Source organism: Macaca mulatta, chromosome 3 (assembly GCF_049350105.2).
Source record: "Macaca mulatta isolate MMU2019108-1 chromosome 3, T2T-MMU8v2.0, whole genome shotgun sequence".
NCBI lineage: Eukaryota > Metazoa > Chordata > Mammalia > Primates > Cercopithecidae > Macaca > Macaca mulatta.
In genome coordinates, this window is record NC_133408.1 from 11,128,294 (window position 1) to 11,143,986 (window position 15,693).

At 47.5% G+C, this 15,693-nt stretch overlaps 1 pseudogene; it reads left to right on the top strand.

Moving 5' to 3' along the window:
- The first annotated feature begins 11,088 nt into the window (after positions 1-11,088).
- On the top strand, positions 11,089-14,624 carry LOC699038 (serine/arginine-rich splicing factor 9 pseudogene; annotated as a pseudogene).
- Positions 14,625-15,693: the final 1,069 nt, after the last annotated feature.

The following is a 15,693-nucleotide window of genomic DNA, read 5'->3' on the forward strand; positions in this document are numbered from 1 at the left end:
TCTCCTACCTCAGCCTCCTGAGTAGCTGGGACTACAGATATGTACCACCAAACCCGGCTAATTTTTGTAGTTTTAGTAGAGATGGGGTTTTGCCATGTTAGCCATGCTGGTCTTGAAATCCTGACCTCAGGTGATCTTCCCACCTCAGTCTCCGAAGTGCTGTCATTACAGGCACGAGCCACCTCGCCCACCCCATAGATTTTATTTAATAGGCAGAATAGCCAAAGATAGCCACATCCTAATCTCTGGAACCTGTGAATGTAAACACATATGGCAAAAGGGAATTGTAACTGCCCAACGGGTTTATTTTGCCAACTGCCCGGATAGAGCCAATTTATCAAGACAGAGGGATTGCAATAGAAAAAGGGTTTAATTCACACAGAGCTGGCTGAATGGAGTTTTATTATTACTCGAATCAGTCTCCCCAAAAGTTGTGAGGACTAAGCTCTGAGTTTTTTTTTTCTTTTTCTTTTTTCTGAGAGGGAGTCTCCCTCTGTTTCCCAGGCTGGAGTGCAGCTCACTGCAAACTCTGCCTCCCAGGTTCAAGTGATTCTCCTGCCTCAGCTTCCTGAGCAGCTGGGATTACAGGCACACTCCACCACGCCCAGCTGATTTTTGTATTTTTAGTAGAGATTCAGTTTTGCCATGTTGGCCAGGCTGGTCTTGGAACTCCTGACCTCAGGTGATCTGCCCACGTTGGCCTCCCAAAGTGCTGGGATGACAGGCATGAGCCACCGCACCTAGTTTAAACTCTAATGTTTTTCTTATCTTGACGAAATTCCTATCTAAGGGATCTGGGGACTCATGCCCTACAAACCATAAATTCTCATCAGACGGGTTTTATTTAACCCTATATATTATGACTTACTTTCCAATCTGACTCTGGCATAACATTAGGTGACAAGAAAAATTTTAACCTAAAACATGTTTCTTTGTCATATTTTGCAATGGCCCTGCAAAGCCATCCTTTGTGCAGGGAAATTTGCATCTGTAAAGAATCTCTATTAACATAGCTGGATTTCTTTCTTCCCCACCCTTCCAATCTTGAAAAGATTAAGACTCTAGCACTTTTTGGCCTGGCCGTAACCCCAGCTACTGGAGATGCTGAGGCAGGAGCATTGCCTGGGAGACGGAGGCTGCAGTGAGCTGAGATCACGCCACTGTACTCCAGCCTGGGCGACAGAATGGGACTCTGTCTCAAAAAAAAAAAAAAAAGAAAAGAAAAGAAAAAAGATAAATTGGCTCATTTGGTCTTGTGGTCTCCACCCAGGAGCCGACTCTGGACGAAAGGACAGCTTCAACCCCCTATATTTCATCTTCAACCTGACTAATCAGCACTCCCCACTTCCTGGCCCCCATCCACCAAATTATCCTTAAAAAACCCCAGTCTCTAGGGAGAGGTTGCAGTGAGCCGAGATCACACCACTGCACTCCAGCCCAGATGATAGTGCAAGACTCTGTCTCAAAAAAAAAAAAAAAAAAAAAACCCAGTCTCCAAATTTTCAACTGTCTACGAAAAGAATCAAACTCTGTAAAATATGTGAAGAGATTTATTCTGAGCCTAATGCAAGTGATCATGGCCCATGACACAGGCCTCACGCTCAGGAGGTCCTGAGAACATGCGCCCAAGGTGGTTGGGGCACATTTTAGGAAGGCATGATAAATCAATCAAATACATTTGAGAAATACATTGGTCAGCCGGGTGCGGTGGCTCATGCCTATAATCCTAGCACTTTGGGAGGCCGAGGTGGGTAGAACACCTGAGGTCAGGAGTTTGAGACCAGCCTGGCCAATATAGTAAAACCCCATCTCTACTAAAAATACAAAAATTAGCTAGGCAAACTCGGGAGGCTGAGGCTGGAGAATCTCTTGAACCCAGGAGGCAGAGGTTTCAGTGAACCAAGATCTCAACAAGAGCGAAACTCTATCTCAAAAAAAAAAAAAGAAATACATTGGTTTGGTCCAGAAAGTCAGGATAACTCTAAGTTGGGGGGCGGGGTGGTGGGCAGGGTTGGAGGCTACAGGTAAATTTAAACATTTTCTGGTTGACAATTGGTTGAGTTTGTCTAAAGACCTGGTATCAACAGAAAGGAAATGTTCAGGTTAAGATAAAAGATTGTGGAGGCTGGGTGTGGGGGCTCACGCCTGTAATCCCAGCACTTTGGGAGGTCAAGGTGGGTGGATCATTTGAGGTCAAGAGTTCGAGACCAGCCTGGCCAACATGGTGAAACCCCACCTCTACTAAAAATACCAAAAAAAAAAAAAAAAAAAAAGCCAGGCATAGTGGTGGGCACCTATAATCCCAGCTACTCAGGAGGCTGAGGCAGGAGAATCACTTGAACCCGGCAGGTGGAGGTTGCAGTGAGCCGAGATCACCCTACTGCACTCCAGCCTGGTCAAGAGAGAGAGGCTCCATCTCAAAAAAAAAAAAAAAAAAAGGAAAAAAGATTGTGGAGACCAAGGTTCTTTTGAAGTCTTTATACTGGCTGCCCTTAGAGACAAAGATGACAAATGTTTCCTATTCAGACCTTTAAAAGGTGCTAGAGCCTTGTTTTTGTTTTTGTTTTTTGAGACGGAGTCTTGCTCTGTCACCCAGGCTGGAGTGCAGTGGCAAGATCTCAAGCTCTGCCCCTGGGTTCACGCCATTCTCCTGCCTCATCCTCCTGAGTAGCTGGGACTACAGGCGCCCACCACCATGCCTGGTTAATTTTTTTGTATTTTTAGTAGAGACGGGATTTCACCGTGTTAGCCAGGATGGTCTCGATCTCCTGACTTCGTGATCCTGTCTCGGCCTCACAAAGTGCTGGGATTATAGGCATGTGCCACAACACCCAGCTAATTTTTATTTTTTATTTTTCAGATGAAATCTCACTCTGTCACCCAGGTTGGAATGCAATGGCATGATCTCAGTTCACTGCAACCTCTGCCTCCCAGGTTCAAGCGATTCTCCTGCCTCAGCCTCCCGAGTAATTGGGACTACTAGCACAAACCACCATGCCCAGCTAATTTTTTGTAATTTTAGTACAAACGGGGTTTCACCGTGTTGGCCAGACTGGTCTCAAACTCCTGACCTCAGGTGATCTGCCTGCCTCAGCCTACCAAAGTGCTGGGATTACAGGCATGAGCCAACAGAAGATTATTTGACTGCTGAAGCAGAGAGAGACGAGAAGATGCTGTGCTTCTAGCTTTCAAAATGGAGAAGGGGCCTTGACCCAAGGAATGTAGGTGATGCAGCTCTGAAAGCTGGAAAGGCAAGAGACTGCATCCTAGAGCCCTTAGGGCCTCCAGAGGGATCGAGACCCTGTGGACACCTTGGCTTCAGCCTAGTGAAACTCGTTTTGGACGTCTGGCCTCCAGGACTGGAAGAGAATACATTTCTGTAGTCTTGTTTTCTTTGTTTTGTTTTGTTTTTGTTTTTGTTTTTTTGTTTTTTGAAACAGAGTCTCACTCTGTCACCTGGGCTGGAGTACAGTGGCATGATCTCGGCTCACTACAACCTCCGCCTCCCGGGTCCAAGCAATTCTCCTGCCTCAGCCTCCCAAGTAGCTGGGATTACAGGCACCTGCCACTATGCCCAGCTAATTTTTTGTATTTTTAGTAGATACAGGATTTCACCATGTTGGTCAGGCTGGTCTTGAACTCCTGACCTTGTGATTCACCTGCCTCAGCCTCCCAAAGTGTTGGGATTACAGGTATGAGACACCAAGCCCGGAATTCTGTGGTCTTAAGCCACTAAATTTGCAGTAATCTGTTACAGCAGCAATAGGAATAGAAAATAGTCTATTCATGTCTAAGTAAATACATACCTATACATACAAATTCTTGCCCGTCCCACTTCCCCACTTTTTTTTTTAACACAATAATAACATACTGTGAAATTAATTCTACATTCCCAAGTTTTACTTATATAAGAGAAGCAGATGGCAATCAAGTAGAGGTTAAACTTACAAGAGATTGGTATAAAATGATTTTTTTTTTTTTTGAGACTGAGTCTCGCTCTGTTGCCCAGGCTGGAGTGCAGTGGCGAGAACTTGGCTCACTGCAAGCTCCTGCCTCCCGGGTTCAGGCCATTCTCCTGCCTCAGCCTCCCGAGTAGCTGGGACTACAGGCGCCCGCCACCTCGCCCGGCTAATTTTTTTTGTATTTTTAGTGGAGTCAGGGTTTCACCATGTTAGCCAGGAAGGTCTCAATCTCCTGACCTCATGATCCACCCACCTCGGCCTCCCAAAGTGCTGGGATTACAGGCGTGAGCCACTGCGCCCGGCCAGGATTTTTTTAAATTATAAAAACTACTCCAGATGTGGTGGCTCATGCCTGTAATCCTGTAATCCTGCCACTTTGGGAGGCTGAGGTGGGAGGATCACTTGGTTCCCGGAGTTTGAGAGCAGCCTGGGCAACATAGTGAAACCCTGTCTCTACCAAATATTTTTTAAAATCAGCTGGGTGTGGTGGTGCACGCCTGTGGTCCCAGCTACTTGGAAGGTTGAGGTGGGAGGATCGATTAAGCCAGAGAGGTTGAGGCTCCAGTGAGCCTTGATCCTGCCACTGCACTCCAGTCTGGGCAATAGGGTGAGACCCTGTCTCAAAACAAAAACAAAAACAAAAACCCAAAACAAAACAACATAAAAAAACAAACAAACAAACAAACAAATCCCTATTTGCTCTCTTGGGTCCTTGCCTCCAAGATGACAAAGATAAGGACTTTGGGAGTCTGAGGCGGCGGATCACTTGAGGTCAGGAGTTTCAGACCAGGCTGGCCAAAATAGTGAAACCCAGCCTCTACTAAAGATACAAAGGAAACGAATAATGGTCCTGCCAAAAGGGGCAGCGGCCACATGCAGCCAATTCGCTGCACAAACTGTGCCCCATGTGTGCCAAAAGACAAGGCTATTAAGAAGTTCCTCTGGCCGGTGCTCATGCCTGTAATCCCAGCACTTTGGCAGGTGCATCACCAGAGGTCAGGAGCTCAAGACCAGCCTGGCCAACATGGTGAAACCCCGTCTCTACTAAAAATACAAAAACCATCCGGGCGTGGTGGCGCACGCCTATAACCCTAGCTACTCAGGAGGCTGAGGCAGGAGAATTGCTTGAACCTGGGAGGCAGAGGTTGCAGTGAGCCAAGATCGCACCACTGCTCTCCAGTCTCCAGAGCGAGGCTCCGTCTCAGAAAAAAAAAAAAAAAAGAGCTTCCTCACAGTATTTTGCAGCTTCATAATATTCCATTAAATTGATGTATCACAATTTATTTAGCCAGTCTCCTACTGGAGAACACAGAGTTTGTCTACAAACTTATGTTACTATCAGTACTACTTTATATTTTATTTATTGATTTATTTTGAAACAGGGTCTCACTCTATCACCCAGGTTGGAGTACAGGGGCACGATCTCAGCTCACTGCAACCTCCGACCCCCCGGGTTCAGAGATTCTCCTGCCTCAGCCTCCTGAGCAGCTGGGATTACAAGGACATGCCACCATGTCTGGCTAATTTTTGTATTTTTAGTATATATGGGGTTTCACCACGATGGCCAGGCTGGTCTTGAACTCCTGACTGACTTCAAGTGATCCACCTGCCTCAGCCTCCCAAGGCGCTGGGATTACAGCGTGAGCCACCACACCTAGCCAGTACTACTTTAATGTATAATTTGTACATAAGTCATTTTGCACATATGCACATATATCAGATAAATTCCTGGAAATAGATTTGCTGGGTCAAAAGGTACATGCATTTGTAATTTTGATAGAAATTGACAAATTTCTTCCAGAAAGGTTGAACCAATTTATATTCCCACCTGCAATATATGGGGTATCCTGTTTTCCCTTATTGATACCTGCAGATGATCAGTGAATAATATCTCAGAACAATTTTTATTTGTTTCTAACATTGTAAATTTCAGCATATTTTTACATGTGTCAAGGCCAACTGTATTTTTTGGTAAACTCCCTATTTATATCCATTGCCCATTTTTCTTTTGGTAGGCATTCTTCAAGTATTGGAGAAATAAGCTCTTTGTGATAGGAGTCTAAAATATTTTTCTCAGTTTACCATTTATCTTTTACCTTGCTTGTGATATTGATTATGCAGCTTTTTTTTTTTTTTTCTTTTTGAGACAGGGTCTTACTCTGTTGCCCAGGCTGGAGTGCAGTGGCTCGATCATAAGTCACCTGAGCCTTGAACTCCTGGGCTCAAGTTATCTTTCTGCCTCAGCCTCCTGAGTAGCTGGGACTACAGGTTTGTGCCGCCATGCCCAGCTGATTTTCTGATTTTTTGTACAGATGTGGTCTTGCTACATTGCCAAGGCTTGTCTCAAACTCCTGGTCTCAATCAATCTTCCTGCTTCAACCTCCTGAGTAACTGGGACTACAGGTGTGTCATGGTGCCTGCCTAGCTTCATGTGTACAAATTGTAAAAAGTAAAGTAGAGGTTCCTCTTCAAAGACTTTCCTCCCCATTTAATTAGGAATAAATAGTAACTTCTCTTAGAAGCAAAATGTATTCAAAGACCTGTGCTAACATTCTCAAATATCTGCTAGCCGCGATAAAGAAATCAATGTACTTTATGTTCTTCGCTCCCACAAATTAGCCTAAATATTTGCCTGGGCATGCTTATACTGGTCCAAGCAAGCATTAGGTCATAGCCTGCTCCTCTTCCTTATTTGAAGGTGTTTTTACCTTTCTCAGCATTCCACAAGTTACTTCCTCCTTTCTTTTCTTGCACTGTCATCCAGGCTGGAGTGCAGTGGTGCGAACTCAGCTCACTGCAAGCTCCGCCTCCTGGGTTCCCGCCATTCTCCTGCCTGAGCCTCCTGAGTAGCTGGGATTACAGGCGCCCGCCGCCAGGCCCGGCTAATTTTTTTTGTATTTTTAGTAGAGATGGGGTTTCCCCATGTTAGCCAGGATGGTCTCAATCTCCTGACCTCGTGATCTGCCCACCTCAGCCTCCCAAAGTTCAGGGATTACAGGCATGAGCCACTGCGCCTGGCCTTCCTCTTTCCTTTGTTCTCCTCTACCTTTGCCTCTTTTAAAAAGTTCTAAGTTGCTAGCCAATCGGGACAAATACAGAATGTGAGGTCCCGTTTCAGCCAATGGAAACCGGACACAGCAGTATAAATGACCCTGTCTCCTTTGTTCCGTGTACTCGTGTGGCAAAACTGCTGGTGACTGTACCCTTTCTGCAGGAAGTAAAAATGGCATTGCTGAGTAAATTAAATTTATGTTCAAGTGCTAGTTCTTTATGGCACCGGGGAACAAGCATTTCAAACAGCATTAACCTAATCGGTTGCTATTAGGCCAATCATCGTCTTCAGCTGGCCACAAGAACTACCCCTCCCAAAACATTAAACAACTTGTCTGTTTCCTGACACAATTTATTTATTTTATTTATCATTTATTTATTCTTTTGAGACAGAGTCTCATTCTTTCACCCAGACTGGAATGTAGTAGTGCGACCTGGGCTCATTGCAGCCTCTGCCCCACTGGGTTAAAGCGATTCTCCTGCCTCAGCCTCCCAAGTAGCTAGGATTACAGGCATGCATCACCACATCCAGTTAATGTTTGTATTTTTTGTAGAGACAGGGTTTCACCATGTAGGGCCAGGCTGGTCTCGAACTCCTGACCTCAAGTGATCTCTCCCAAAGTGTAGGGATTACAGGCGTGAGCCACCACATCCAACCACGAAATTTAGATTGTTATCTTGGATAAGATGGAAACAAACAAAACATAATACGAGGAGAAACACGGAACAATATTTGATTGAGTACTTCTTATTTAACGCAGTACCATTCACATAACACAAAGAGCTGCAAGAAGTGCAGCTGTTCACCGAGTTCTGTTTGCTTGTCAAAGGGTCCAGTGAGACTTATGGACAAGCCTAGTAAAGACAGCATGGGTGATCTTCACTGAGATGCTTTAGTGGGGTTGGACCGAAGATGGGTGGTCCTGGAACCAGCAGGGACTCATGCTGGCTGTCTTCACCGAGATGCTTTAGTGGGGTTGGACTGAAGCTGGGTAGTGCTGGAACCAGCAGGGAAGAGGTAAAAAGCATGTCAGGGAGCTCGGTGTGGTGGCTCACACCTGTAATTCCAGCACTTTAGGAAATTGAGGTGGGAGGATTGCTTGAGCCCAGGAATTTGAGACCAGCCTGGGCAATATAGGGAGATCCAGTCTCTTCAAAAAATAAAAAACAGGCCAGGTGCAGTGACTCATGCCTGTAATCCCAGCACTTTGGGAGGCCGAGGCGGGCAGATCACCTGAGGTCAGGAATTTGAGACCAGCCTGACCAATATGGTGAAATCTTGTCTCTACTAAAAATACAAAAATTAGCTCGGCGTGGTGGTGGATGCCTGTAATCCCAGCAACTCTGGGAGCTGAGGCAGGAGAATTGTTGAATCCGGGAGGTGGAGGTTGCTGTGAGCCAAGATTGAGCCACTGCACTCAGCCTGGGTAACAGAGCCAGACTCCATCTCAAAAATAAAACAAAATAAAAATAAAAACATTAACTGGGCATGGTGGCACACACCTGTGGTCCCAGTTACACAGGAGGCTGAACCTGGGAGGTTGAGGCTGCAGTGAGCCATGATCACGACACTGCACTTCAGCCTGGGCAACAAAGCCAAAGTGAGACCTTGTTTCAAAAGAAAAAAAAAAAGAGCCAGTCATGGTGGCTCACGCCTGCAATCCCAGCACTTTGGGAGGCCGAGGTGGGCACATCACTTGAGGTCAGGAGTTCGAGATCAGCCTGGGCAACATGGTGAAACCCTGTCTCTACTAAAAATACAAAATTTAGCCAGGCGTGCTGGTGCATGCCTGTAGTCTCAGCTACTCAGGAGGCTGAGGCACAAGAATCACTTGAATCCGGGAGACAGAGGTTGTAGTGAGCTGAGATCACGCTGCTGCACTCCAGCCTGGGCAACAGAGCAAGACCCTGTCTCCAAAAAAAAAAAATAAAGCATGCCAGGTAGAGCATCCTCGTGAGCAAAAGGTGGGTGATCAGTGAAATAGCATCTGCCTTGGGGAGATGATTATTAAGATGATGAAATGTCCAAGTTTGGGGCAGAAAACCCACTGTTCTCTGAGCCCCCCACCTGTCTAGTCCTACAAATTAATTGATGAAACATTTGGTTTAGTACCTTCTCTCTTCCTTCTAGCACCACCTTGGGCAGATACATCAATCTTCATGTTTATTTAGTCACGTACCGGGCATCTATATATGCCAGACACTGCTAGGAACTGAAGATAGAGACCCTGTTTGTTTCAAAAAGTACTCCTGCCCCACAGCCAGCAGTGGGCAACTACGTTTTTAGGTGCAATCATAAGGCCACCCTGTGACAAAGTTCCTCCCTGTACCTGAGGAAGTACAGAAAGAGAGCAGGAAGCTTCTCAGAACCAGATCTCAGACTGGCTCCCATCTATTTGTTAAATAAACCAACAAATGACTTAACTAGGGCCGGGCGCGGTGGCTCACGCCTGTAATCCCAGCACTTTGGGAGGCCGAGGCGGGCGGATCACAAGGTCAGGAGATCGAGACCACGGTGAAACCCCGTCTCTACTAAAAATACAAAAAAATTAGCCGGGTGCGGTTGTGGGCACCTGTAGTCCCAGCTACTCGGGAGGCTGAGGCAGGAGAATGGCGTGAACCCGGGAGGCGGAGCTTGCAGTGAGCCGAGATCGCGCCACTGCACTCCAGCCTGGGCGACAGAGCGAGACTCCGTCTCAAAAAAAAAAAAAAAAAAAAAAAAAAAATGACTTAACTAGGACTCTGCCAGGTGGAGGAGGAGGATAAAATAATATCAAGCAGATGGAATGGCATATGTTATGAAGTGCAAGAGATGATAATGCTGAGTGGTTGAAGGAGGCAGAAGAGACAGATAAGTGGCCGCCAGGAAGGAGGCTAAAGAGAAGGGCCATCTGTTCCCAAAAGTCATTATTATAACATCAGTTTAGGGTAAAATGTCAATTGACTTCCATATCTATAGCCAAAACATTGAAGGGCAAGCTTCTGCTTAATTTGCTACCTCTCATCTGCTTCTGGTTGACTTAGGGGTGAAAAACACCTCTGAGGATGGGACAGGCGCTTGCTCCTCGGAGAAGGCGGAGCCCCGGCTCTCTCCAGCTGCAGAACAATCACACTTGTCTCCCCTGCCCCCACTTTCAGCCCACAGTGTTTTGTTTTTAATTTTTTTCACTGTAGTAAAAGATACATACAACTTTTACTATTGTTAACTTTTTTTTTTTTTTTTTTTTGAGATGGAGTCTTGCTCTGTTGCCCAGGCTGGAGTGCAGTGGTGCAATCTCAGCTCACTGCAACCTCCACCTCCCAGGTTCAAGCAATTCCCCTGCCTCAGCCTCCTGAGTAGCTGGGATTTTAGGCACCCACCACCACACCTGGCTAATTTTTGTAGCGACGGGGTTTCGTCATATTGGCCAGGCTGGTCTGGAACTCCTGACCTTGTGATCCTCCTGCCTCGGCCTCCCAAAGTGCTAGGATTACAGGCGTGAGCCACCATGCCCAGCCGACAGCTGCATTCTTTTACCTCAGAGCATTTAAGACCGATAGCACAGAATCTGCCCCCCAAGACAGTTGTTTAAAACTTTACAGTCTTCATCAATGATCTCCATGATTCCAGCTACTTCTACTAATTTTCAATTGGGCATTGTGTGCAAATACTGGAAAGTAAGGCTTGCTCTCCTTTAAAACACACTTCATCACGCCTTGTAAGCGGGGAACCTCCTCTCCGTGTATGATCTCCCATCTCCTCTGCTGTGGGCCTGGCAGGAGCTGGTTTAGCAGGAAGTTGTAACTGGGTGGGGCAGTCTCAGAAACTGTCTCTTCCACACATGACCAGACAGCCCCAGCTATCTGGTTCCTGTTTAACTTTCTCAGCACTGCGGTTGACAACATAGAGCACTAGTGAGAGACCTAGGTTTCGATTCTTCACCCTGCTTCTCTGCGCCTCAGTTCTGCTGGCTTTGTAGAATGGGCCAAGGGTCCCCACTTTCTGAGGGGTGGTAATAAAATCATGCACATGAAGTCCTGAGCACACCCTGGCTGCTACGGTAGGGCTCATTTCTTGCCCACATACACACGGGCTATGCCCACACCAGCACTCCCTGAAGCTCCGTGTGTTCAACCCTCTGCTCGGTGAGAATTCCCAGTCTGTTCTCATTGTTTGCCACAGCCACCCTTGGCAAACACCAGCCCTTCCAAAACACTGCCTGCCCTTGGTGTAGCGACTCTTTGGTCCTACGGCCACATATGGCCTACTTCTGGGACAAACTGAGTTACAGCAGTTGTCTCCAAAGAGGGTGCAGAAGCTCATTGTTGGGGGCTAAGAAAAAAATATCAGGCCATGTGTGGTGGCTCACACCTGTAACCTCGGCACTTTGGGATGCCAAGGCAGGAGGATTGCTTGGGCCCAGGAGACTGACCTGGACAACATAGAGAGACTCCTGTGATATGGTTTGGCTCTGTGTCCCCATCCAAATCTCACATAGAATTGTAATCCCCACGTGTTGCTGTTGCGGGAGGGACCTGGTGGGAGGTGATTGAATCAAGGGGCAGTTTCCCCCATGCTGTTCTCATGATGGTGAGTTCTTTTTTTTTTTTTTTTTGAGACAGAGTCTCGCTCTGCCGCCCAGGCTGGAGTGCAGTGGCGTGATCTTGGCTCACTGCAAGCTCCGCCTCCCGGTTTCATGCCATTCTCCTGCCTCAGCCTCCCGAGTAGCTGGGACTACAGGCACCCGCCACCTCACCCGGCTAGTTTTTTTTTTTTGTATTTTTTAGTAGAGACGGGGTTTCACCGTGTCAGCCAGGATGGTCTCGATCTCCTGACCTCGTGATCCGCCCGTCTCGGCCTCCCAAAGTGCTGGGATTACAGGCTTGAGCCACCGCGCCCGGCCGATGGTGAGTTCTTATGAGATCTGATGGTTTAAAGTGTGTGACAGTTCCCCCCTTCACTCTGTCTCCTGCCGCCATGTAAGATGTGCCTTGCTATATATGCCCCTTTGCCTTCTGCCATAATTGTAAGTTTCCTGTGGCTTCCCCAGCCATGGAGAACTGTGAGTCGATTAAACCTCTTTTCTTTATAAATTACCCATGCTCAGGTAGTTCTTTATAGCAGTGTGAAAATGGACTAATACACCCATCTCTACTAACAATCAAAAAGTAGGCTGGGCATGGTAGTGTGCACCTGTAGTCCCAGCTACTCAGGAGGCTGAGGCAGGAGGATCGCTTTGAACCCAGGAGTTCGAGGCTGCAGTGAGCTATAATCATGCCACTCTACTCCAGCGTGGGTGACACAGCAAGACTCTATCTCTAAAAACTAAAAAGAACAAACTGGTGATTTTGTTTGTCTTCATTTTTTCTGTTTTTTGAAACAGAGCCTTGCTCTGTCACCCAGGCTGGAGTGCAGTGGGGTGATTACAGCTCAGTGCAACCTTTGCCTTCGGGGCTCAGTCAATCTGCCTGCCTTAGCTTCCCAAGTGGCTGAGACTACAGGCTTGCACCACCACACCTGGCTAATTTTTTTGGTATTTTTTATAGAGACAGGGTTTTGCCATGTTGCCCAGGCTGGTCTCAAACTCTTGGACTCCAGTAATCCTCCTGCCCCAGCCTCCCAAAGCTAGAATTACAGGCATGAGCCACCGTGACTGGCCTGTCCTCATACTTTTTTTTCTTTTGAGACGGAATCTTGCCCTGTTGCCAGGCTGGAGTGCAGTGGTGTGATCTCTGCTCACTGCAACCTCCATCTCCCGGGTTCAAGTGATTCTCCTGCCTCAGCCTCCTGAGTAGCTGGGACTACAGGCACGTGCGGTGCCACCATGCCCAGATAATTCTTGTTTTTTTTAGTGGAGATGGAGTTTCACCATGTTGGCCAGGATGGTCTCTATAGCTTGACCTCGTGATCCGTCTGCCTTGGCCTCCTAAAGTGCTGGGATTACAGGTGTGAGCCACCGCGCCCGGCCCCAGTCCTCATACTTTTAAAATCCCCATCCTCTGTTTTTTTGTTTTTTTTGTTTTTTTTTTTTTTTTTGAGACGGAGTCTGGCTCTGTCGCCCGGGCTGGAGTGCAGTGGCCGGATCTCAGCTCACTGCAAGCTCCGCCCCCCGGGTTTATGCCATTCTCCTGCCTCAGCCTCCCGAGTAGCTGGGACTACAGGCGCCCGCCGCCTCGCCCGGCTAGTTTTTTGTATTTTTTTAGTAGAGACGGGGTTTCACCGTGTTCGCCAGGATGGTCTCGATCTCCTGACCTCGTGATCCGCCCGTCTCGGCCTCCCAAAGTGCTGGGATTACAGGCTTGAGCCACCGCGCCCGGCCCCCATCCTCTGTTTTATAAAATACACATGTTGGAACCCAAGTAAATTAACGTAACACATAGCTTATAGATATTGGGGCTGGAGAGAAACTTAATTTTTACTGCTGGGTGTGTGATAAAAACTGCTTAAAGATCACAAGAGTGGCAGAACTGGTTAGTTGCTACCACCGTAAGAGGTAGTTACCATGGATATTCCTACCTTAAAGATGAGGAAACTGAGACACAAAGTATGCGCAGACCAGTACATGGCTGAGTCAAACCCAGGCACTGCGGAGACTATATGCTTAACTACTGTGCTATATCCTGTGACAAAAGGAAATATCTAGACGTACATCACGCGTGTAGGACTGTTTTATGAACATGAAGATATGAGTGCTGTTAAATCCCTATCTTTGCAGACATCGCTGTACATAACTGTAATCCCAGTTACTCAGGAGCCAGAGGCAGGAGAATCGCTTGAATGCAGGAGGCGGAGGTTGCAGTGAGCCGAGATCGCGTCACTGCATCCAGCCCGGGTGACAGAGCAAGACTGTGTCTCAAAAAAAAAAAAAAAAAAAAAAAAAAAATAGCCGGCCATGGTGGCGCACCTGTAATGCCAGCTACTTGGGAGCCTGAGGCAGGATAATCGCTTGAACCTGGAAGGCGGAGGTTGCAGGGAGCCAAGATCACGCCACTACACCACTACACCAAAAAAACAGACGCTGGCGGGGGGAACCGTGCTGAGGCGGCGGCAGCAGCGATGCAGGCCGATGCGGGCTGCGGTGGGCCCGCGGCGTCTGGCGGTGCGGGTGGGTGTCGGGCTGGGCGGACAGCGCCGCTGAGAGGGCGACGGGCGCATCTACCGGCGCATCTACGTGGGGATCCTTCCGACCGACGTGCGCGAGGACCTGGAGGGCCTGTGCTACAAGTACAGTCGCAACCGCGAGATCGAGCTCAAGAACCGGCACGGTCTTGTGCCCTTCGCCTTCGGGCGCTTCGAGGACCCCCGACATGCACAGGATGTTATTTATGGAAAAAATGGACTTCCTCCATCATGCAGTTGGCAGGACCTGAAGGATCACATGTGAGAAGCCCGGATGTCTGTTATGCTGATGTGCGGGGATGGTTGAGTATCCCAGAAAAGAAGACATGGAGTATGCCCTGCTTAAAGACACCAAATTCCGCTCTCATGAGGGTGAAACTTCCTACATCCGAGTTTATCCTGAAAGAAGCACCAGCTATGGCTACTAACGGTCTCTGTCTGGTTCAAGGGGCCGTGACTCTCCATAGCAAAACTGGGGTTCCCCACACTACTCTCCTTTCAGGCTCTACTGAGACAGGCGATGGGAATTTTTTATTTTTTAGGTTAACTGAGCTGCTTTGTGATCAGAATCTACATTCCAGATTGAGGATTTAGTGTCTTAGGAAATTTTTTTAATTTTTTTTTTTTAAGAAGAAAACAAACTACATAATTTCTACCAGGGCCATAATAGCAGTGAAACATTTTAAACTGCAGAAATTGTGGTTCTGGTTCAGAAACAAGTTGTATATTTTTCACCCCTGATTATGGGAAAAAGTCAGTTCTGTCTTTGTGGGTTGCTCTGCTATGGAGAGCAACAGTTACTGTGACTGAATCGGCCCATTCTGTTTAGAAATATATTTTAAACGTTTAGGGGGGAAAAAGAAAAAAAAAAAAAAAAAGAACAGAACAGAACGTGATGTCAGAAATTTAAAACCCTGGCCGGGCGCGGTGGCTCAAGCCTGTAATCCCAGCACTTTGGGAGGCCGAGACGGGCGGATCACGAGGTCAGGAGATCGAGACCATCCTGGCGAACACGGTGAAACCCCGTCTCTACTAAAAAATACAAAAAACTAGCCGGGCGAGGCGGCGGGCGCCTGTAGTCCCAGCTACTCGGGAGGCTGAGGCAGGAGAATGGCATAAACCCAGGGGGCGGAGCTTGCAGTGAGCTGAGATCCGGCCACTGCACTCCAGCCCGGGCGACAGAGCCAGACTCCGTCTCAAAAAAAAAAAAAAAAGAAATTTTAAACCCTGTACTTATGTTGTTAAACTGTGCAAACGTGATTTTTTTTTTTTTTTTTTTTTTTTGAGATGGAGTTTCACCCTTGTTGCCCAGGCTGGAGTGCAATGGTGCGATCTTGGTTCACGGCAACCTCCACCTCCTGGGTTCAAGAGATTCTTCGGCCTCAGCCTCCTGAGTAGCTGGGATTACAGGCATGCACCATCATGCCCAGCTAATTTTGTATTTTTAGTACAGACGGGATTTCTCCATGTTGCTCAGGCTGGTCTTGAACTCCTGACCTCAGGTGTTCTGCCCACCTTGGCCTCCCAAAGTGCTTGGATTACGGGCATGAGCCACCATGCCCGGCAAACATGTAATTTTTA